At 43.7% G+C, this 26089-nt stretch overlaps 1 protein-coding gene across 4 annotated transcripts in view; it reads right to left on the bottom strand.

Annotated features, from left to right (window-relative positions):
- LOC117236609 (homeobox protein homothorax) overlaps positions 1–26089 on the bottom strand; it is a 503579-nt gene that overhangs the window by 282499 nt on the left and 194991 nt on the right. The gene's annotated exons all lie outside the window — the stretch shown is intronic.

The following is a 26089-nucleotide window of genomic DNA, read 5'->3' as shown; positions in this document are numbered from 1 at the left end:
CGATTGAAAGAAATACATAAGCTATGAAATGTCTCTGGTTGTTGACAGATGATTGACGAAGGAAAGAGACGTTGAGCAATATCGTTGAATAAGGATGAAGTACAAGAATTAATTATTCGCCTTGTCTGGAAACACTGAAGAGGTAATTGTTGAAATGGTCTTTGATATTCGTGGCATTGTTTGACACGACTAATTTACATTCTTTCATTTAGTTCTCAATATCTTTGAATCACAGACAACCCACAACTTGGATCTTTACAATTTTAAACTACCGTATTTTAATTCACATTTTGTATTTTAGTCGGCTATCAGTGGTGATTAGCGGTATATAGAATACCATTAAAAATGAATATTTGAAAATTAAATAATCCCTTAATGAAATCTAATGTAATTATTTACAACCCAAAGATGCCAGTTGAAGCTAAAACAATTTCACAAAATGAATTCTTCCCTCTTTCCGCAACAACTCCAACCCTTCCCACATCGACTGGAAGATTCAACCCTCTACCCTTGACAACCGATCAAGCGTCTATACAACTTGTACCCAGAACCATCGCCCATTTCACGGACGAACAGCGTCGATAGTCATGTCTGGTTTACATAACCTAGAAGCCGGAGCGGTCACTCATAATTCCTCGAGATAATCTCTGCGTGGGCAGGATACGCGACCTCCCCCTGGCCCATGCCAGCTATCTACGCTCCTCTATCTCTATTTATTATTCTTAGGCGGCAGGCGCGACTTGGCGTCTCCGCGCAAGTCAGCGAGAGATAGCACGCTGGAGAAACGGGTCCGGGAACACGCGAGAGAGCGGCGAGTGTGCGTTCTGCCGCCGTCGTTGCGCTGCTCTCCCGCGCGCCATTTACATATGTTGCAGCCGCGTTCGGAGGAGCGAGAGAAAGAGCGGCGAATTTTTCGCGACCGTAGCCGTACCTCGAGTCGTGTTCGAGCTGACTAACCCATTAGCACCTCGGCTGCCGATCGACACGGCGAATCGATCGATAAAGGCGCCGGCAACCGCTTCCTGCTGATGCCACGAAGCTACTCAAGGGATAACCACGATCAACCACGATAGGTATTGTAGAATGGATTCGTGTATAGCTCTTTGTAACACGGATTCGCATAACGCGACGAAAAAATCGCGACAATGTTCGTGAAATACGATTGCTAACCGTGTGCGAGGTGTCAAGTAAATTCAAAACAATATTTTACTCGTTACACTCACCAGGTAATTAGATCTAATGATTTATAGTTATACTGGTATGGCTGGTATAAAGATGTAGTTTGTACAACGCGTAACATATGTCCTCAATGTTGTACGACGATTTGCTAGATTTCAATTTATCAGAAGAAATATTTTATAGATTTTCCGGAGTGATCATAATAGAGAAAATTCTGATTAAAATTTTAAACTGATGAAGTCGGAGGATGTAGCATTGAATTATTAGGTGATCGTGAACGGAGCGGGACAGATGTGTTACGGTTTGAATTGAATTTGAGCGTATTGGAAATGTGTTAAAGTAAGACAAAGATTGTGACAGAGTTGCGAGTGATACTGCAGTATAAAAGTAATCTCGATTACTAAAAACCTACTATTAACTACAATTCCTTACATGCAAGCAGCGTTAGTTTAAACAAAATTTAATTTCATTGTGGTCTGTTTTCGTGAATAAATTTTAGCTGAATAGAAATGTACGTTATGATGTATGTTATGTTATTTGTGTCCTTCGAAACATTTAACTCGTATATTTATTTATCTTGTATCAATACACTAATGGTAAATTTATGTTAAATTTAATCTACCTATACGTGATAAGCGCGAAAGTAAAATTCGCAGAAGTAATTTAACAAAAATATCGACTGTTTCCAGCGTTAATTATACCACGCCACGAACCAACGGTTAATTAAAGCCAGTAAAAGAACAAAAACGTTAAGATAGCACGTTATCGCTAGAATAAATTGGCGCGATAATTCGTGTTGTCTAGAAACGACCGAACGAGCTGGAGTGTAAAAGGTGTACAACACGGAGAGAGATCAACGTCTTAAATATAGGGAAAAATTATGGTGACAAGTCGGGGGTGAAAATTGGCAGCGCGTCTATAAAACGGCGCGCGGATCCGAATAGTCTCCGCGATGAATGACACGATGACACGGAACGAGCGCGATAAATTCGACGATAATCGTTCCAACGTTGCCAAAAGACAGACCCCGCCTGAGCGCCGCGATGGTCGCCGACATATTCACGGGTCTTCTTCGACCGACCGTTTCGAAATCGTCGTTGAAATCGTTGAACGAGGTCGATCCCTGAAATTCGCCTTCTCCCGTCTTCCTCGAGTATCGAGTCGCTTCTGGCACCCACGAACGTCCTCGTCGACTATATTTTCCACCACGAATCGAGATTTTCAAATTTACGAAGATTTTTAAAGCTTCCATGTGGGAAGTACTCGCGCTCATAAAATCGTAGCAAGCAATTTTGCAGCAAGTGTCTAGGAGTCTCTAGTATTTAGATATAATATTTTTCTTTGGTCTTCGAAGCTAGGAAATTGTTCTTGCCGTAAAATATTTGTAATCGATAGTTTTATAGTCGGATAGATTCTGTTAACTCTTTGATAGTGTAATAAAATGACGAAGAATTCGAAATTGTTGATTTAGAAGATAATTACCCTGAAATTTTTCTGCGTTTCTGGTAGCAAAGACGAAGAATACGTACCTCCAACTTTTCATAGGAAATAAATATTAATAATTACATAGAATGATACGATGTAAAAATAGTATTCGATAGCTCGAGCGACGCTATTAAACAAAGTAGTAAACGTCATCAACATCAGGCCCGAGCCAGTCGTATTCTCCAGAAAGGATTCGGCTTCACTCAGATCACTCTAACCATCGTCTTAACAGAAATGAACAGAAATTTCCAACTCCATACTTGTCCATGCATCGAAACAACCATGAGGCTGACGAGGACATTTTTCCCAACGTATAAACGATCGATGAGGTGTAATTAAAGGATCGAATCGCGTGATTCGATCTGGTCCGCGGAATTCCTTAGACGTGCGCAGTGACTCTTTACAACGGTCCAGCGGAAAGGGAAGCATAGGAGGAAGAGAGGAAGGAGGCCGAATTTTCGAGATGGTTTCTGCCGATCTGGGCTTAATTTGTAGCACGTTCTTGCGGTCAGTAGTGACGAGCAGGCGCTCTGCCGATCAGCGGCGTTGGCCGGTTAGTTAGCGCGAATCCGAGGCGGCTGGTGATGGTGCCGGCTTCTTGCCCCGGCTCATTTTTGCTGCTAAAACATCGTCCCTAATTAATCTCCACGAAGCCCCTCCCGGACCGTGAAGCCAGCCGCTACTAATACGGACGAGAACGGTGACAATGACCGGGAGCCAGTGCCTTCGGACGCCTGGAATCCGCCGAATTCAACACGCCGTGCCGGCCGATCCAACGAAAAACCCGGCCGGCCGTTTAACACCGTCCGAGGAATCGGGAGTCGCGCCTAATGGGAATTTGTGAGACCAGCGAAACGTACGAGCCGCACTTAACGTCTCACTTCGACATAGCGTATAAGAGGCCGCCAAACTCCGGCGACACTTTGCTAGTCCGCAACTTCTCCTTATTCCGGGCCCTGATCAAGGCATCAATTAATTGGTCTAATTAACGCGAGTTCTCCAGCTAGTCCGAACTTCCGAGGAATTTACACGATTTGGGGATAGATCGATGGATAATTTTGGAACGTTTTACTACGACACGAAAGAATTTGAATGTTTCTCGTCTCGTGTGTTCTGGTTAGAATAAAAGAGCTGGTCGCGGCACCGTGGCACGAAAGATCGATTCCCATGGATGAATCGAAACGAGGCTAGCAGGGACCGGTGAACAAGCGGCTAGACAGACACGAAGCCAGATATCCTGCGCAGTGGTCGGCAGAGAGGAAAAGCAACGGCGTGGTTGGAGTGGCGGCCGATCGTCGTCGGTCGGATCGTTTCTGAGGGCCGAAAGACACCGTGAAACGCGAGCACGTCGATCCGCGCGCGCTTAAAGGGGGTTGCCGCGATCGCAAAAAGACATACGCGATGCTCGGGCTCCAGTTCCTTTTTAAGTCTCGCTAAGCTAGCGCCGCTCGTTTCTGGTATCCCGTGCCTCCAATTCCCGGGAGTCAATCAACCGAGTCAGGCCGCGACCGGCTGGCTGCGACTCCTATATACGCCACGGGAACCAGCCGGTCAGACACGAAGGGACGGGAGAAAGGGAATCGCCACTTATTCTCTTTACATTCCCCTTAACAAATTTCCAACGGCAAAAACTCGTTATGCCCGTTCGGGGCCCGACGCCTCCCCGTCCAAGCGGACTCGACCGTTCCTCTCTTTCCTCCCCTTCCACCCTTTCTCGACGAGAGAAACCGCCGCGGGAACCTTCTGCCTCTTCCGCTCCGAAATTTCATTCTGCTTTTCCGTACTCTCACCGTTTCTCTCTCTCTCCCCCCCCCCTCTCTCCCTCTCTTTCTCTCTCTCTCTCTGTTCGCCATTATGGATGAAATTTAATGGAACTAATATTTAATTCATGTTTTGTTGAAATAAATCGTGACGATAAATTTCCGCGAAATCTTGAAATGTGCTTGAAAGGTTAAGGACCTCGACGAACGAAGAGCCTGCCATACAACGGAGCAACAAGAATCCTGCGTCTATGTGGGTGGCGCGAGATAGGCGGGAGGAAAACGGGAGGCTCTAATACGTGTAATTAATGCGATCTCAGCAACGTGTTCGTCGGACCATGACAAGTGACAAGGACTCCAGAAGCGGCGTGCCTCGTATCGCCGCTTCGTTGGTTTCTCCAAGCTCTTCCTGAATGCTCCAACAGCTCCATAGCGTATTTTTCATATCGTCGCTAACATAAATCGACGATGTAGTCAGCCGAAGATACCGCTTTCTCCGAGTAACAGAGGATCGTAAAAAAAGAAAAAATGTCAAAGATTATCCTTTAGAGAAATCCTCGAGAGACATTCAAAGGAATACTCTGAGACTCGAGCTTTAATTCTTTACCACGAAAAACGTCTGCCATTCTGCAGTTTCTATAACCAACCACCGACAAGAAGCATCGAGCACGAAACGCGATGAAAAGGAAATAGAGGAACCGCTAGTCGGAACGAGTCTAAACTCGAGCACCGGAACTAGGTCGACTTTTTCCAGCTGTCCGAGGTAGACGGGAAGAGGCAACGAACCAAACAAGAGGATGGCTCGTGAGCGTCGATGAGGGGCTAATTGGTGTTCTATGAATTTGATGGCGATTACCGCGAAACCACGGCCACTGGACCCAGTAGACTCGCTTCTTGCGCAACTCGCAGCGAGACAGTGGCGACCGGAGACTCCCGCCGGCTCGCAGCGTGGAATTTTAATTATAAATTAGTTGATTAACTCAATAGTGTTTTTGCTAGTGGCGACAGTGTCCTTCTCTCCGAGCTACGCAACATGTATACGTTTTATGCCGGTGCACGGGTCTCACGAAGAAACGTCAACCAGTCAGGGGTTCTCTCATCGTATGTTTATTAATCGAGACAGGAGGACATTCGATTTCTTGGGCTGGAATTAACGAACAGGAAATATTCTTTACCCCGTACATGATGTTGTTTGATTTATTGAACAATGGTCCATAAAAAATGAACGAAACGTGATGGTAATCGTTTGAATAAGAATAATTAGTTGGTGGTTTTACAGTACTATGTATTTGATATTATTTTGTTTAAGATTAAGGAAATCAAGTGTATATCTGTAATCTGTGTCTACACGTGTAGCTATCTCGTGTGATTTCAATTAAACCATCAGATATCACGTAGATATCAGACCTACGTCTAATATGATCTGCTTTCCGCAGCTTCTACACTTCGTATTACAATTGACAAACATCTCTTCCATCCATACACGATTGAATATTTATCATCGCCGATATAACGGTTCGAAAATGCGACATTCGAGATCTTGAAAGTCCGCACGTCGAGAAATTTCCGCACGACAGGTGCACGGGACTTGCGTGCACGTAATTCCGTGGCCGGGTAAGCAGGACAGGAGCGCATGGTTCACATACACAGTAGCTCGCGCCCCTTTTCGCGTGGCGGAAGCGGACTCGTTTGTTTCTGTCGCGGGAAAACGTAGAACAACCGGGAGGTTGAGAACCCGCGACGATCCGTGGATACCTACGTCCGAGTGAACCGGCAAACAGGAGAAACACAATGGCCGCGAGAGGATGCGGCCGCGTCGATGCCCTCCTCGTCGTCGTTGGCACGCACAGCACGCGGGAATGCGTTTTATTTCATATTAAATAAAATTTTCGGGCCGGCCTGACCACCGACATTTGGCGAACGTGCGTCTGCCCCAACGTTGATGATCCAACGATCGAGGAACGCGATCACCGCGATGGATATGTCTTGATACGACCCCGATCCTCCTTCGAGGTAATTGAATAGCAAAAACGTTATTTTTCTTAAAACTACAAGTATGAATCAAGAATTTTCTTATCGGTATATTGAAGTGGAATAGTTACGATGTAGAATATGAAAATTACATAAATCGTTAATGACACGAAGTGAGGAAAATAAATTGAAGTTCTCGCGATGGAGACGGTTACGTTGTTGCGAATAGCGGAATCGTTTTGATTCTAACACTATCGTCAATTTTATCGGACAAAACGTCGGAAAAATCGTGATTATAGAAGAGTCTGCGTAAACCCGTTTTATTATCTTTTCCAATTTAACGCCGACAGTTCTTGCGACGGTGAAACGTTCTCTGAGGAATTACCGAGGAAGATGCCGAGTGCACGGTCGTCAAGGCGTTGTAATCGACTGTAACTACTAATTAAGCCGAACCACGTATCCATTCGCGTTACGCAACGCCAGCCTGTTCAGCATTCTCATTATTAATTTCATAAATTAACTGGAAGCACACTGTTTTATGCTCGCTGCTAGCAACCGTCTGCACGATCGCTATAACAATCAGGCTTAAGCTCTTTCACTTTGACCAATTACCTTGGCTCGAGTTGTCGTTAACTCTGTACAGAAGCTACCAAGTATTTTATATTAATTTTCACGTACCGCCTCCGGCTATCGAATTAGGGCCACTCAAACCTTTCAACATTTTTCAGTTTTTTAGGAAAGTTAAAAAGCATGGAACTCTATAGTAGCGAAGTTTATCAAGTACCGAGGTGTTATACACACGTATGTTAATAATCTGTGTTTCCCCATTTGTATGCATTACCGTGTCGTGTAATTTACCTTTCCATTACTGCCAAATATCTTGAAACATATAATTTTAACAAATTCCAGATACTTTCGATGGGAATCCTAATCCAATGACTTGCATGTCCATGGAAGTACTAAGATCTTCTGTGATATAACTCCACAGGTTACTAAGTATACCTATATTGAATAAATTACTTAATTCTTATCTTTGTATATAATATGTTTATATATTCAGTATACTATGTATATAATTGTTTATATATTCAGTAATAACTTAGGTAACCTAAATGAATTTGCTATTCATATAACATAATATTCTAATAAGAAATGTGCAATTTTTACATGTGATTCGTTTTTCGGTTTTCTAAAAAAAAAAAAAAAAAATTCATCAAACTCACTCTTTCCGAAATTCCTCTCTGTAATGTCTTATTAAAAGTAATAGGACGGGGTAAAAGCAGTGGGCTTCTAATTTGAAAAAGTTTCCGGAAACAGCGGTTAGCGAAAGACTTCTGGCGAACTAGAAGCAAGTTGATGGAAAGCAAAAGAACGCAGTCATGGTGCGTTCGGAGACGAACGGAATCACAAATTAGGGACGAGGTCCTCGCGGGTCAAAAGATGTCCTGGTACGCATACCGAGCGGACGGTGCCGCCGCAGCCGCGGCCGCAACCACAACCGCCTCAGCCACCGGACAAAAAGTACAAAACTGGTGACCCGGCTGCGGGGGCCCCTGGTCCTGCCGTTCGCCTCGGAACCACCATACTTTTTGCCGACACTCCGCGTGTACGAGAACGAACTGTGTCCGGCACGAACGTCAGCAGAATGTAAAATATGCAACACGATGGTTGCTCTCGCCGCCTCCGCCTCTGTCTCTCTTTCTCTTTCTCTCTCTCTCTCACTCTCTCTCTTCTTTCGCGTACGCACGGAAGCCTCCGGCTGCGATACGCGTCCGACGTGAGGATTTTATGTTGATAGTTTAGAAAGTATTCGAGTTAAGTGGGATTTTTAGAAGGCAAAAGGCTGATTTATGGCTGAGAATTTGACATTTGAATCTCTTCTCTTGTGATATGGAGATTAGATTCGCAATAGATGAATCATACTTGTGACAAAGTTTGAAATGTATTGTGCCAATGATTCTTTGAAGATTTAATACACGTTGTGTTTAATACATTGGCTAAACGTGGAAGTTGTCATTGCGTTAATGAACAATGTAGGTTGTTTGATATAAATGGCTTATTTTATAAGAATACGAGAGTATTCTCGTAAGGAGCAAAGAGATCACACATCGAAAGGCAGTCAGTAAAAGTTAGATAAAGTGCAAATATAACACATAAAACGTATGTTGCTGCATTACTTCAAAACAACTGCCGAAAAAACTAAATTTCCCATCTGACACGATATTAAAACAGAAAACACCTAATGCACACGTGCTGCTGAAAAACAGCTAGAACAATGACTTAAAGTTTCACGGTACCAGTTACATCAGACACCCCGTGTGCAGCATCACGCAGCGGCGATACCCGTACCTCGGCAAAAAGTCGCAAATTACCGCGAATTCTTCCATCGAAGCGAGGATCGCTTTACGAATCCTCTTTCTCCTCGATTCGTTCACGAAGGAACGACACGCAGACGTTCGCGATCTGGCGAAACGGCGCCGCTTCCGGGAACTCTTACCGCCGGTAAATAAGAAATCAATTATAGCGCGGCGTTCGCGCGAAAATACCAAGCTGATCGCTAGTATCACCGCATACTCCGAATTTACACGCGGGGATTCATGCTGTCGCGGCACCGCCATCCGTGGCCGATTCCTCGCGGCGAATGCTCGGCTAGACCAAGGCGATCGCATCGCACGCGACGGTTTTGCCGGCATTCCACGCGCGTTTGCTTGCGCTAACCGCTCTTAGCGCGAGGAATCCGTGCCCGCCACGTACCACAGCCAACTCCTAGAAGGAAAGAGAAACGAGGGAGGATCGTACGGAGGCAACTAGTTTCTTCTTCGCGTTATTATCTGTCGACCGTGCGCGAGGAAGGTAAGTGGCGCGGCTAGAGTGGTCAGAGACGCGACGCAGGGACCAAACTCGCCCGCTTAGTTATGCGAAGATACTTGTACGTTGTATACTAATGATTCCCGGAGACGTTCTTTACGATTTGGTAGTTTTACGATCGACCGTTTTTTCTCCCATGCTGCTGGCTTGTAACGAACAGAACGATCCACGCACCGGAATTCTCTTTCTCCTTCGCCGTAAGAGATCGCTGTCCGTTTCGCGAGGATTCCTTCGAAACGGGCACATCGAACCGGCCCGGTGCACGATTGAAGAGGCAATTAGCTACGAGACCGGCAGCATCGGTAACGATCTCGATGAATCTTTTCCGCGATTCTGAAATTTTACGACCTGGCTACTCTCTGCTCAAATCTTCTGTGGCGACGATCCTACGTACCAGAGGATCTTCTGGAACTCGGGAAACGACTAAGTTAAACGTGAAGCAAGAATTAGAAGACGCAACGAGGATTCTATTCGATGCTATCTTTCTTCTGGACTTCTAGGTCTCACATGTTTGAGCCTCGTTTCATGAATTCTCCGAAGAAAGTCAAGCTTCTTCGAGTGTCCCGATGAAAGTAATGGCATCAATCGAGCGTTCCTTCGAAACATTCGGTCTCAAACGAACGATTATTCCCTTCTGACCGGTAACGACACCGTACTCAGAGTCCCCTCGATCGATCACCGGATTGTACTTGATAAATTCTTTCGGAGCTGAGATATCGAGCTCGCGCGCGTTGACGTGGCTGTGAAACGATGCCCAGCCGGAATAGCGTTGTTCGTGCCGCGGGACCGTCGCGATTTCTTGCTCGCACTGTTCGCGGTTATCCTCCTCTCATCCACGCCAACGTTCCGCTACACCCACGCCACGGCCATTTGCCTTGATGGTGGTCATACCATTACATGACTTTTGATCGCCGGCCGTTACCCCGGGTATTTGCAGTAGGTATTTGCATACCTAGTTTGTCAATGTTGCATTGACGATGTTTAAGGGCTGGTACACAGGAGAACATTTCGATTCGTCGCCCGTAGCATCGTCAGGGCGAAAGTAGCAACGACGATGATTCCGACTGTGTAACGAGATACCAAGCCGATTTCACACGCGCATGCAAATCCCTTCCAGTATAAAGTTATGTCGGCTCTCCTGCCGCGAAAGGATCCTCAACTTTTGTGGAAAGAGATAGCCCGAGGATGGAGGAAAAAAATAAAGAACCGATCCGTTGACACGCCCCACTTTTTGTTCGGGTACGTATTATCCGGTCTGATCGTGGGAAACGTTCGCTTTTCTTTGTTACATTGACGTATTTTATGAGACTTGTTCAGTTTCTGCAGCTTCAGAGCGACCAATTTTTATATCGTACATGTTCAATGTTCAATTTTATTTGTAATCCTTAAGTGGATCATGGATGATCACAATTATCCGAGTTAGATTTGATTTATTCGATTTATTTAATTTCACAGTATTTATTTTTAATTTATATTCTATATCTCATGTACGTGATAAATACCACGGATGATCTTCGTTGCGTAAAATATAAAATGCAAATTAAAATTTACTGCTTCAAAATTAAGTAACACATATCAGTTAATATATCGACATAACGAGTATCGGGAATAAGTTAAATTAGTCTGGAATAATGAAATTGTACCAGTCTGTCGTGAGTCGGCAGCAACCGAACGGAATCACTCGAGAAATAAAAAGTTGTCGGAATAAAAAAAGAAAACTGTCTAAAGCTGTAGCACGTTATATTCTCACGATCCAGGTATAGAAACCGAGAAGAATATCCATCATAAAGCAATATTCATAGAAAGGGCAAAAAGGAGTCCGATGTGGCATTTCTGCGTCGGTGAGATCGGGCTGACGATAGAAGCAAGGACAGATGAACGGCGAACAAGAAGAAGAAGAGTCAGGGAGTCCGGTCTTCTCGCGGTCCTCTGGATCGTCCAGGTTGAGAAAGGCGCGGGAGTCGAGGGTGGGGGCGAAGGAGGAGCAAAAGGAGACGGGTTATCATTAAGTGAAATGCCGTGTCCACTATCTCCCGGCTCTCACGCGGCTCTTCGCCTCAACCAGGGCTCGTTTCCTTCGTTCTTGGATATCTTCCTAGCGGGATAATCCCTCCGTCACGGAGGTTATTAATAAGGCCGTCGCTATCTAACGCAATTAGACGCCAAGTCCTGGCCCCTTGTTGCGTGGCACACTCTCGACCAACTGCTCGCGCGAGAAGATATCGCGAAAGCGAACAGCGTTTCGCTTCTCTTTTCCTCTCTCACTTCTTTGAGATGAGATGCTATTTACACAGAACGAGGCCTTATTTATGGTCCTGGTTGTACGACCGCCAATAAAAGCCTTTCTATTCCGCGTTTATCTGAAAATTCGTGGTTTATTGGCTGTTCGCTAACACGGACCTTCCTGTCCGGCTAATTCACTTTGATTTGTACGGGCTGCTGTGACGGTGATTAAACCGTAACCGTTCTGTGGATCTTGATTTTTATTTCGATTTTAACGTTTGTACAAATTGATGTTACCGCGGCCCTCTTGAATAGACAGTTATTCACGAAAGTATTCGTACACGTTGTTAAAGGGACAATTTTATTTGAAGTAACGCGTGATACGTCCACATACATAACATTTGGAGCACTAACTTTGCAGTGAAATTTTCTAGCACTTCATTCTGATTAAAGTAGTACTTTTATAGGGCGTAGGAAGATTGTCGCGATTGATTGTGGATTTGTTTTTTGGAGCACGAGATGTAATTTCATTTAGAATGTAACAATCGAACCGCGATCTTTATGCATTTATGAGAAACTGAAATGTACAAAAATATACAAACTCCAGATAATATTCAAAGTACTTACTCGTTACAATATTTAAATATTAAAACGTATTTCTACTTAGCTTCCGTTTCTTTAATTACCTAATAAAAATACGAATTTGCATAAACATCTGCAGTTTAATAATGGCTCTAACAAGGTCGACTGATTTTCTAGATATCGAAACAGCTTTATTGCAGGACATTAAGCGGACAAATCAAAGGATACGAGGTTCACCCTGATCGAACGGAGACAGAAAAGTTCGAAATAACCGGAGCCTAGTCTCTAGCGCAGATCAAGATACAGCATAGTCGGAATGATCATCGGTGTCCTCGTCATCGAACGACGCGCAGATATCGATCTCGCGACAGCGAGGAGCCATTCGCGTACGACCTTGTCATTGCACTGCACTGGCTGGCTCCAAGAATGATCAAATCATCTGGACTTGAAAATAATTAAAATAATTAACATAAGATGTCTGCAAAAGTAACATCAATAGAGGATTGAACATCGCTGATATAAAAAACATTTATTATTTAGCGCGCTACTTCATCATTTATTTAGGATTCTAAGGCATCGACGCAAATTATTCATTGAATGAATTTCGTGAAGCTTTGATAATTTATAATGTAGGAAATAAATGATTGAACGAAAATCGAGTATTGGCGGAGAAATTCATAACGAAATTCTTTCCTCCAGTGAAAGTCGAACATAATAAATTAATGAGTAATTTTAACACATTCAAAAAATTTTTAATTTCAACCTTGTGTCGAATGAATTACGTTCTATATTGTCAAGGAGGATGGAAAACGGAATTCATCAATCGTAGCTAATCGAGTCCATTGACTAGAGAAGAAATTGAGAACCGGCGTTGATAATTCCATTAATAGCGGAATCGGATAAAACGGAAGATTCATTTCCATGATTAATTTCAATTCTTCGTAACTTCAACTTTTCGTTCAACTTTTCCGAGTTTTAGTCGAGCAACGTAATTGAAGTAATTAGCATCTTTACCAGTAACTGTTCATATCCACATAATCTAAACCCTTGTCTTTCATCCCTAAAAAATGTCTCGATTTTTCCAATATTTATCGCCAGACTGCGGATTTTTATGCATTTTGAGATGCAGCAATGAAACAAACTTCTATGGAGATTCCATTTCTTTAGTTATGTTTGTAAAGATATAAAACTGCATAAAAATCTGCAGCCTATTCGTCACTAAAAACATCTTTCAATTCTATCTATTCGATGCAAGCAAGTGTAGACGAACTCTCTGTATCTCGAGCGAGATTTCACGAACCTTTCTTGTACTTCGACTTTGAACTTTGATACGTGTCTCGAGAAAGACAAAAAAAAAATGGAAACTTAATGAACCTCTTACGAGTGCCAATAGAATCGAGTCTCCGTCAAATGCATTGCCGATTATTTTGTCCGGCGAACTAACCAGCGAAAGCAATCAGAGGCGAAGGATATTGACGAACGAGGGAACGACCGTACAGCGAGGCCGAGGGAAGAACGAGCAGGAGAACAGGCAATACGAAGAACGGGAGGACGGGCAAAAAGACGAAAAGTCATTTCTAGCGCATCATTACGACGAAGCCGCGAGTGCAGAGTGCTAGTTACCGGAGGTGTCTCCTCGTAAACACTCGGGCATTTACATAACGAGTGACATCTGCCGGCCCAATCATACACACCACCGAGAGGTTAATGCCGCAACTATACCACTCTGCGTGCCACACTGTCTGCCCGGACTGGTCTTCGGACTCTCTCGCTCGCGCTTCCATCGTCTGCGGGCATCGTCTTTTCTCTTCGAGTACCATGTGCGCCAGCTTTTTGTTCTCTGTCAGGAACGTTAATATATTGTATTTTTCGGATTATTGAAATTGCCGGCGTTATTTTCGAGTTAACGATGCGCAGACTCCTCGGTCCGGAGATTATCGTCCTCTCTTCTTACGTTCCAAGAATTTCGCATTTAGTCGGCGAACCGCAGTATTCTATAAGGATCCTTGTATCTTTCACTTTTCGAAGGCGATAGTTGGTTTCTAGACGCTGAGTGATAACTGGAAGATAATTGGAGGATTCTTCGACCATTCGGCCATACAGACCAGTGCCTCGATTCTTTCAAGGACACGTTTTTCTCTTAGCCATTTAATAATGTAGAAAATTTTCCTACTTAATCGATGAAACAGAATCAGTAGAACTAGTAGAGTAGAACTCCGTTTACATAAATTTGTTGGAGAAGAAATAACCTATACACATATGTAATTGGAATTTATACGATAGGAGGCCGCTGATTCTCCCTACTATCTATGATTTTTCATTCATACAATAAGAATTCACATTCAGAGATAAGTTTCTTCAAGCACCATGATTTTATCGAACCGAACACTAACTAAATTTCGTTTAAATGAATACAGCGTATATAGACAAAGTTCTAGTGGAATCTATAAAGATACTTGTATCTTTCGCAGGCGACCGTCGATTTCTATGAACTGAATGATAACTGCGAGATAACTGGAGGATTCTTCGACGACTAGATCATACAGAAATTCCCTCGATCCTCTCAAGGACGCGTTTCTCTCTTAGAAATCCAAGGATGGTCCGATAGAGGTCTATCCGTGGCGAACGTGTATACGATCGTTATAGCCACGTAGCAGACGCGACCTAATTTGTCGCTGGAGGTCGGTTAATTGGAGACAAAGACACGGACGATTCCTCTTCCTTTTTTCTTCCCCTATCCCCGGTTGCACACCGCGTCCCACGTTTTCTTCGACGCTCTCGGTCTACTTGTTTTCAACGCAAAGAGAGAGCTCCGATCGTACCTACTCTTCCAAGATCGGATGCCCTCTCGTCAGGCCAAGTATGAAACGCATCGGCTCTTTCGTAATCCTGGAGACGGTGGCTTTTTGCCAGTGTCACCTGTCGCTCGGGCAACCGCCCTCGATCCTTTATTCCGATCATCGGCCTCGATCCGCTGTCATATTTCTTGCCGCGCGCCCTGCTCGACGGGCCAATTTAGCGGTCGCGATCCGAAATTTTTCCAGACCCTCGAGTCTGGCCACCTTTTTAATACCTTCTTATGAAGAAAATGCACGGTCGACTTCTTTCGGGCATTTTCATTGTGTTATTTTCGAATTAATTTCAGGCAGGTACACTATTAATTTTTCATAAATGACAATTCCATTTATAGCAAAAGCATAGTATAAACTAAATAGTTTTCATTGTTTTCCAATCTGTGGTGAATGCCATCACATGCATGAATGCAAATGAAGAATCCATATATGTGTAGGAAAGCGTGCTAACTTTCTCAATCCTTTTCCCGAATAATCGTAAACCTACTTAAAAGCTAAGTCTAACTCCATCTTCTCGTTAAACCAGCTTCTCATAATTAAACCGGCCTTCCACGGAATTCTCTGGTAAATCTTCCAAATAACGCCACTTTCATCAACATATAATGATAAACTAAATTCGAATGAATTTTCCATTCTTCATTCCATTAAAAATTAAACGCGTGAAAGTCGAGTTAGCCACGATACGCCAACGCGACGCATCAACGTGTACAGGCATTACAGGGATCGTGATATCGCTATCGAGGGAGAAAAGGTGAAACGATGAAATGGCTGGCGGGTCGGTGGCGCGCGAAGACACGCGAGAGAAATTACGAGCAGATTTACCGCGAGTGGCCGGCTGAAAATAAACATCGCGCCGCTACAAATCCTCTCCTCCTCTCTCCTCCCGTCCGATGAAACCAGCCAGTGAAAGAGAGAGAAAGAGAGAGAGAGAGAGGATTAGAGGGGTGGGGGAGGAACAGGCGGTCGGGCGGGTGTGGCAACATATAATTACAGTAATTAGCGGACAAGTAATTAATTAGGATCGCACGTCGTTTGTTATTTCCCGTGGCAGCGGCGCTTACGTACAGGCCGCGGACCGATGTGTGCGTGATCCACAGAAGGCAACCGTCCCGGTACCTGTGGGATACGTGTAACTACCGCGCCATGTCCCTATACGTCCGCATGCTCGAGGGGTTACGTCTTGATCCCAATTAACGAGCGATTTTTTGCGCGCTCCTGGCCAGTCCTCTCGTGGCAGTCACGTGGTGGGGCGAGAGCACGCGGCACCAAGTCGATCCTGCAAATTGTGTGACCGTCGGCACACGGCTCTTTCCTCTCCTCCCTTCGAACGGATGGATCGGTCGATCGACGGATCGATCTCGGATGGAATCGCGGATCGCGGACCACGCCAGTCTTCGTTCACCGCATTGGGTGGTATTGATGGATCGATATTTGCGCGGCTGGTGCACCTTGAAAGAATGCGCTCCCATAGCGGGACGTTCGTCTCGTGACCAGATTTATCTCGCCGCGAAGCGACACGCGTCTACTCGGCCGTTTGCCCCGCGATCATCGCGGTATTTCTTGTGCTTCGACCTATCCCAAGGGGGTGACTTCCTCCTTTGGTCGCGATTTTTTCTTGCGATTTCGAGAATTTTTCAAGGGCATAAGAAAATCTGGTTTTTTTAGTAAGTAAAGAACAAGTGTAAATGGAATTCCTTTTGTTCTTGCAAAAGGATCAATTACGGTGGCTGCAGAAGGTATTGGCACACCATTGTATTTATTGTAACTGTATTTATTTAATATTCACTGATACTTATGAGGTCCAAGCATATTAAATTTCGTATCATTTAATGATTTTTCATATGCCTACAAAAATTAATACTACGAGAATAATGTAGAACCTGACACAAAACGCTTTATTGGAGTACACAAAGATATGTATCAATACTTTCGTAGCTATTGCAGTTTCTTCGGAATATTCTGTCATCTATTAATTTCAAAGACAGTTTCCATAGATTCTTGATGCTGCAACGAAGGATTGTGATTACGATCAAATATTTGTCAGGCATTTCATCGATTTTTTCTACAGTAATATATCGCAGAGCGAAGAAAAGGAATACAGGGGTGTCCATGCGTGGTCAGTTTTGTCTGCAATAAACATAATGGCGCGGATCGTTAATTAAGTGGATTTTCAATCAAGATTCAATCAGTCCCGTTGTAAATGTAAATGCACCGGCTCGGTCCCAGTCGATCAGGACATCCCCCTTGTCTACTTCTTTCAGACTTCGCCGCGTTGGTTTATTTGCTCCAAGACACGAGGGAAGCTACACGACACATCCTGCACATCGTATTACGCGTTTCCTGTTGCTATTAAAATTCGCTGTGTAACGGAAACCGCGCGATTTCAACGAAGGTCTTATACTTTCTTCGCTATAACAACCCAATTAATTATTGCTCCTTATCGAGAAAGATATTTACCGTTGCCATACAAATTCCCTCCTATATCTCAAACGGAAGTTTGAAAAATGATCAGTATAAAAACGCATGACCTATCTACAACTCCAAAAATCACTTTAAGGGGTACATTACGTACTTTCTTTTATAAATGTACCAGAGTATTTTTGAATGGAACATGCTACGACAAATGAATGCTATTACAATCAGTTACTTATCAATAAAGTCAGGATACTACAACAAAAAGGTGGATCCTATAACGAACGCGATTTATTTCCTTCATTTGTGTTAAATTCTTCATTCCTTTTTTTAAGAAAAATTTGTTTGCAGCTATCGTGCAGTATAAAGGTCGAATAAATGAATTTGATATTATCCTTATTACTTTTATATTACATAGGAAATTTGTTTCATATTCTGGAATATATTATTTGCAAAAAAAAAAACAATGCATATTAGAAAGAACAACGGCTATAGCAAACAAAATTCCAGAATCCGCGTACATTCCTCTTAGCATACTGACTGCACTGTACTCAAAATCCAAAGATATTCGAGTGGCTTTAAACGGCCTTGCCTCTCACGTACACGTTTATCAAGTAAAATTAATATTCGCGTGTCGAGCCTAGTTTTCCATTTTGACAAAGCTACTCCACTCGTTTGCCTGTCTCTGAACCGATACACGAGATCATTGACGACACGTTTCGGGAAAGGAACGCGGTTCAAAGACAGAAGCTATGAAATCTTTGTAGAACTTGTTAACGCGTTGTACCACCGGCCGCGCATGTCGAACTCCAAACGAATCGGCACGTGTACAAACGAATGGTTCACGCACCAGTGCCGGTTAGCCACACCTTTGCGACTCATTGCTCCGACGTGTAACGACGGCATCAAATGGTACGCGGCACGAATAATGACGAAAGTCCTTGCAAGACGAACTTCTCCCTCTCTCTTTCTCTCTCTCTCTCTTTCTCTTTCTCTCGATGGTTGCGGCGCGTCTGGAATTACCAGTTTCGCGCATTTTTGTAGACGACCCGTGTTACGCCCTCGGGACCGAGATTTTCGCCAGATGAGATTGCCATGGATAACGGAGGTCATAGTTTAACCAACAGCTTCAAACTCGAATCGTTTTCACAGTTATATGCGTTGCATTGTAGGTTTCAATCGCGCGTGAGGTATTTTAAGGCGAAAAAAATAGAATAAGATACAAGATGTATACAAGAAATAGACTGAGATGGCTCGCGATCTTTGAATAATTTAATTATTCCTGTAACATAGTAGGAAATTGGAGCAATATTTATATAACACGGGGTATTTCAATTGTATGATTTTTATAAAGATTTCTTCTGCACAATTCTTAAATATATTGACGTTTCTAGCAGGTAGCACACAATCAGTTAAGTATCGAACGACGACAATTATTCCTTCAAAATGTAAGTGTATTTTGTATACCGTAACCATGACAGTTTTATCATTTCAAGTCCCGTATATCACAGTTTCGAACAACATAGAAGTATCTATTCGATGTTTCTAGCTCTAAACTGTCCACCTTTATAAGCGGATCTATAAATATACGATATAAGTATACAGAAGTATTTGTTGCATGAAAAATACTCAGAAAGTTGTCCTTACAAGCAATCGATAAGAACGGACATTAATATAAAATTCCAAATCCCAATCATTAATAATCCCTACACGATCTTTACAAAGAATAATCTACGATATTTCCAACAGCTAAACGAGTCAGCACGCGTGATCCAGAGTCGGTATAAAAGAAACGGTTGGTTTGCGTCGCGATAACGTAGCGGTTGCAAAATCGTCGATCCTTCCCGGCAAAAATAGAGTCTGCGATCGTCCGAAACGAGGACGAGGAGATATCCCAAGCAAGGAGCAACGCGTCGTGATACACATTTATCAGCGACATGTACGCGCGCACGATATCGTAACGCCATAATTCGCGGCCTCGTAAAAAGGTTCGAGCCGCGGCTCGGCGCGATTGCAGCTCGCGGACGCTGTTCTGAACTGGTGGATATGCAAATATCTCTCCGATGGAACACGGCTGGGGGTCCCGCAACGTCGAGACAAAGTCACAGCGGGATCCATTCAGTTTCGATTCTCGGCTCTTCCGCCGCCGTGCCGCCTCCGCCTCCGTCCCAATGAAATTTTCCACGACATTGCGTTCGAATGCGATTAAAGCGCGTATAGCGAGCTGATACTTCATGGAAACGGATGGAAAACAGCCTCATCCTCTCCCATTCCACACTCCTGTATTTCTCTCTTCCGTACACCGCCCTCTCCTCGTCGAGATCCTCCGTTGTCAGGCACACGAAATCGAATTGCAACTTGTAGCGGAGCCTTACGCAGCCGGGGACACGCGTGATTCACCGGCGAGCGACGCGGAACACCAAGCTGATTAGTTTCTGCTATCGATTCGAGTGTCTTTCGCAAGAGGGTTTAAGTTACGATGAATTCGTTGAGTAGAAAGTTTGACCTTTCCCTCCCCCTTTTTTTTCTTTCTAAAAAATTAAATTATTTTAAGCAAAATTTGTTTGTCGAAGGTGTGGAAGAGTTCGTGTAAACGACCAGCGATAAAGCACACGTTTATACCACGAGGATTCGAAGAATGTATTAGTATACTGGGATGCATAGCACCACGTGGAACTTTGGTTGCACGTGACAAGAATTATAGTGCGCGTGAGATCTGAGAGAATTACTTGAGAGTCTCAGAGAATGTCGAGAGAATCAGAAGGTATTCTAAAAGTTATCTTTGTTATTCTGTTAGGAAGTATAGTTTTGATTACCTTGTTTTATATCGAGTAAAAATAATTTGATTAGGAAAGAGGAAGTTAGTCCCGGTGGAAGATTCCTGGTTTTCGTTAGACCAAAAACAAGCTAGGTATATGAAGCCGTCAATTTTCTACTCGGAGAAGAATGTTGCCGGAGAGTTTTCTTGGCCGACAGTGATGGACGGATATTCTCGGCTGACGTCACGAACGCTTCCTCGTGGATACCTCTGATGTCAGAGGTCTCCAGGCGGAGGCGCGACCAACCCTTATCCTCCTTTCGAAACAACTTCACCTACCTACCTCTATGATGTACATATCTTCTGAAGATTTAGCTAAAGCGAAAATATATCTAGAGAACTACCCAGAGTGTAGAAGCGTTCTTTCATACTTTGATTTTGTTTTTAGTTGACCTTAACCCTTGACCTTTGACCATTAGTCACACGCTGTCTCAGTCGGTCGTGTGAGCTTAAACTTTCTCTTGAAAGGTTACTACACACTGGCTATCAGAAAGTTATTCACAATTAACTATCCATTCGACAATGAGAACGAGAAACTAATCGAATAAACAGCTGTATATCCTCCAATACTCCAATAACTGCAGTGGATGATGGGTGGAACTATCATATTTCTCAATAATGGCGTAGGTGACACGATGATAGAATAATCGGAGAAAAATCGGAGAATTTTCCAAAAAGCCAGACTCTCCACCCTCTTTCCACCCTTCGTCTATCGTCTGGCCTCGCTTCCATCACGAAAACTTTGCAGCGCGGTGGCGAGGGTATCCTAGAAATAAGCGATGACGTGGATATAGGATCGTACGGGGATAGAGTGGCTCGCGGCTGTTCGCCGTTCACCAAGAGCAATATACGCGTCATATATCACCTGGCTATAGCTAATGTTGCCGTAGAAGGAAGGTGTGCGTGAGGCTATCTTCGCGCCATAAAACACTCGCGCTTTGCTCCAGGAGGGGTTGCTAGCCGTTCGGTGGCGAGTGTCACCACAGGTGCGGACATTCTCATCATAAATATCGGCCCAGCTACACCCGTAAACCGTCCGCTGAACCTAATTGGGGCGTGGCTGCGGTTACACCTTCGAAGACTTTGTATTTCGCGCCCTTCGTTCCCGCGAAGACTTTGCCCACCATTTCACGCGAACACTTCGTTTGCGAGCTTATTCTAATTTCTCGCGAAGGATAGACGACTTTTAGTTAATAGGGATAAAGCTAGGACGATTTGATGAAATATTTAACACGTTCGTTATATATAATGAGGAAATAAGTATTTCTATTTTGTGGATATAGTACCAATCTCAATAAATATAAACTAAAAATCGACGGAAACTGTTAAAATAACTTACGGCAATTATATATGAAGAGTTTCACAACATAGAAATAATTATAGTTAAAAATAAGAATCATTTCTCTGAATGATAAACTTTGATGGTCGAAAAATGGTTAGTGATAAACGAGAATTTTCTGTAACTTTCTGTATTTTATTTTTCTGTAATTTTCTGTATTTTATTTTTCTGTAATTTTCTGTATTTCATTTTTCTGTAATTTTCTGTATTTTCTTTTTCTGCAATTTTCTGTGTTTCAGAAACAGTTTCGACAAATGGATATTCGTGGAAGAGAGGGGGAAAAGTTGACCGAACAAGAAAGATAGGCAAAGGGGGCACCTTTGACGAGATGAAAGATACCCAGCTACCGTCTTCGAATTGGAGCTCGACCTAGTTTGCGTGGGAAGACCAAGATATCACGAGATTGGAAATCAAGACAACGGGAGACATGTATGTCGATTCGCGTGGCAATGAGTAATGACCACTAAAACGTGGGAAAATCCTGTCTCCCTGGAGAATCTATTTACTACGCCCAACTTTATCGAACGAGATACAAATAGAACATAACACCATCATCTTATTAAATGTGTAGAAAATATATAAATATATCCTTCCACCAATTAAACAATGTTAAAGTAAGGAAATCTTCAAGAGTTAAGAACGACATTAAAGAAAGAGGATTCTTAATCAATCCTACAATCAACTCATGTTACGATCTATGTAACCTATCCATGGTCTATGAAATCATAGTGTATTACGATTTACGAAAGTAACAATTAACCATAATTTGTGGAGCGATAGGAACGACTCGACGTAGACGTGGAACCAAGGTGTTGTCCGTAATGGGCCGCGTGCGTGTTTCATCAGAGGGGTGGATGCGAGAAGAGAGTGTTAAAAGGTAGGCCGGTTCAGGCACACCTCCGCTTAACCATCTCGAATCATTTTGCATCCCCCATCCCTCGGTTCCTCCACCTCAATAGTCTGTCTCTGTTTATATCGGTCGAATTTATAACGTCGAACATTCAGCGGACCAGGGACCTTAACTGTCCGCTGGCATGAACCTGCGAACGATAACGAGCGTCAGGAGCACGGATGAGATCTCTTCCTCACCTTCTCTCGCTCGCTAAAAGGCCAGGTGAACGTAACGGTAAGAACACGATGCGTACACTCTTAACACTGGCGTAGCTGAACACCTTTCGCGTCTCGATCTGTCCGTACGATTACTTTCTTCGTGGCGTTTCATAAAATGGGGTACCTAATCGCTGAGAGGATAAGATATTCGGCTTCGAGTAAATTCAGACCGAATAGAATGGAGGAGCTTTTATTCTTAATTTTTTCTTTTGAATAATTCTCGTGTAAATAAGGCGGTAAATAAATTGTGTGCACTTGTATAGGATAGATAAGATATTTGGTTTGGGGTTAATTGGATCAAATAGAACGATAGAATTTTTCATTTCTAATTTAAATCCTTTGTTTTTCGAACAGAGGATTTGTAAATATATTTTATAGAAATTTTGGAGGTAATTGTACTTCGATGATTATGTTGAAGGAACGCGAGATTTCACGTTTGCGTTTTACAAATGTCATTCTGTTGGCCGAGGGACGGAAGTTATGTAAATTTCGGGTAAAATGGCCCCCGCGAAGCGAGTTTACCGAGCTATGGCCTAGGCAAAGTTTTCAAAGTAAACAATATGCTGAACACTTGTTCCTTCTTAGTAGTTCTTAGAGCATATATGAACTACCTTACAAGGACCGTCTTACATCCCCAAGACGCTTGTAATTCTGTAATACTGGCAGCCATTCTGTCCTATTGCAAACAAAGTAGAACGTTCAATTCTTTCCTCGTAAATCGGTCACCGTGATCATAAAGTTCCACGAACATCAAACGTCTGACATTTCTTATCAGTCTCACCGCAACTTCGTGCGAACTTTTCCAAACCAAGTACCATAATTCTCCTTTCACGCGCGAAGATTCTAAACCAATCGTTTAAAAACAAAACGAGTAGGGAACTTGAGTTTCCTTATTGGCCTGTACGCTACTGAAAACAAACTGAGAAAAAGACAGAGAGAGAGAAAGAGAATGTGCGCAATCCTGTTGTCGACGAGCACGACGAAAATTGTTCTCGCCTCGGTAAGCTTGGTACGTATGCACACGTCTCGGTTCACCGGGAATCCTTAATTATTATCGTCGTTTCGCGACGAGAAGCGGCGAGAATGTACCACGCGCGATAACCAGAGACGCCTGGAGACCCGCCGAGACTCTTTATGAGGCTTCCTCATGGAGAGTAGCTCGAAGACAGGTACGAGATGGCGAGGCATGCGGCTCGATGACGCTCTCTTAAGCGGCGTACCTCGGCTGGCGACGCGGCATTTGCGTTTTGATTAAATCTTGTGCGCGTGTGTAAGTACGTTTCCATGTTAAGAACCGTGCGCGCCACCGACACGGTCCTTCGCTAAGGCACGGCAGAGTTCCGGATTTTTTCTCACCGTACACGCCGGCGAACCAGCTCCGCGTGCCACTTCCGCGAGACGCGACCCCTCGCCCGGAGGCCTGGCGCGCGTGTGAAAACGCTGTTTGATTATGCCAGGAATCGTAGAAATTCGCGTCGTCGGCGTCGCTGAATTGAAACATGGAAAACATCGACATCATGAGAATGTGTTCGATTATTTCTGGTACTACTAAACGAAGAGCGAGAGAAATAGTAGAGAACAATGTTTCTCAACCTCTCTCGTCGTATTATTACAAAAATTTGTATTACCACTTTAGGTAATATCTTGGATAGAGTTAAGGGACAGATAGGAGTTTGATACATAGCAAGTAATTAAAACAATTTACTTTCGTTCACTCTAATCACACTACGCAGACATTTTCAACACCTTATTAATGTCCACTCTATGTCTCAGATAGTCACGCAACCTTTCTTCACGCTCTAATTTTGAGCTGTCATTCATAAGTAAATCATTGCCAAAAATTATTCTTCGTAGATTTTTTAGCAGAATATTTTAACCCGTGGAGAGTTGCAATTTATAATTCTCTAAAATAGAGATTTTCATAGTTACGTAAATGAGTTAACGTATGAAATATATTACACTTTAACAAAAAAGATTTCAATGCTATCACGGAGGGACACTTCGGTAACGTACACAAGGTAAAATCCGCGCGTGACAAACGGAAGAAGTCACGTTCCTCATTCGTTATGAGATGGAGGCACGAGACCGTGTATGAAGAGCACTTGGCATCGGAGCCTGTTGGCTTAGGCTTAGGATAACGCGAGGCAGACGGGTCGTCGTTCGTCCAAGTGTTGCTCGGTTTGTTGCTCGACCATGTTTGAACATATTTGTCCGCTACTCGAGGCAACGGGACTCGTAGGCTTGTCATTATCGTTAGTACAATCCTTTCTAGCAATGGACGAGCCAACCACTATTGATTCACCCCGAGATACACACATTTTGACCACATCTACGTTATAATATCTTTTTGGAATTATTTCTTTACTGCGTTATAAATTCTCTTAACCACCCAATATCCTACACTATGAAACCTCCCGAGGAATTTTCAGAAACTTTCGAAACATTGTGTTAATCTAAAACGATTGAAACAACACGAAAAAGCAGAGATCTCCTTGGAACCAAATCTAAAACGCTAGTCGAGTGAAACACTGAGGAGGAACCATTACGAAGAGCAGGATCGATAAACAGGTCCCCAAGTTTGCCTCTTAACAGGCTGAGAAAGAAACAAGGCGTTCATCGCGCGTTATCCAGACGGTACACATCCCACGCTTTGGTTCCACGAGCGTGTAACGCGCCGGCTCGGCTTGAGGGCGGACTATCACCGAGGCGACGTGTGTACCAGCCGGGGCGTCGCAGAAATATACACACGAGGAAGTCGTCGGCGACAACGAACGGGCCAACAAGCACCGCGACGACCATGAGCGCGGCTAACAGGGTAAACACGGAGCCAGTTAACCGGTCAAATATTTGTACCTGGCCGGATCCCCTGGCCGTTATCTCGAACACCGCCGGCTTCTACAACTCGTCCAAGATCGAGGGAAAGAGAAAGAGTTCGAGGGATAGCCAGAAAGGTGGGTCGATTCGGCCCTATTAACGAAAGGGCCCTTTTCACGGCCAAGAAACCGGAGACAATAAAAGCGTGACTGTTTCTGGAGCTCCGTTTTTCCTCGTGGAAGCAACAATTTCCGGTTTCCTACGCGTGATAATCTAATCTACGTTTACGACAGGAGGCGTTCAACCTGTACCTGTCTCGCGACGAGCACACAAGATCACACCGTCGATGAAAGGTGCCGTTGTTTTCGCCCGAATCGCCACGGATGGACGTAATCTCAGCGCGATTTCCGTGAGAATCGTCTTGCTCCGGCAAACCAGTTTAGAGATCCTCGCCGGAAGAGCGATATCGAAAGCTTAAACTTCCGTTGTCGATCAGGCAAACTGAATAAATTTGTCTCGCAATCTTTGTGTTGCAAAAAATTGTCTTAAATTTTGCAGCTATCTCAGAAAAATAACTAGGAATTCACTAGGAGTAATAGAAGAAGGAGGAAATTACGGAAAGTGGTGTTAATCGATTTGGCTTTCAAACGACTCGTGTAACACTCCGTATATTATA

This window comes from Bombus vosnesenskii, unplaced genomic scaffold (assembly GCF_011952255.1).
Source record: "Bombus vosnesenskii isolate JDL3184/JDL3185 unplaced genomic scaffold, Bvos_JDL3184-5_v1.1 scf7180000013351, whole genome shotgun sequence".
Lineage (NCBI taxonomy): Eukaryota > Metazoa > Arthropoda > Insecta > Hymenoptera > Apidae > Bombus > Bombus vosnesenskii.
This window is presented reverse-complemented; position numbering and strand designations above follow the sequence as displayed.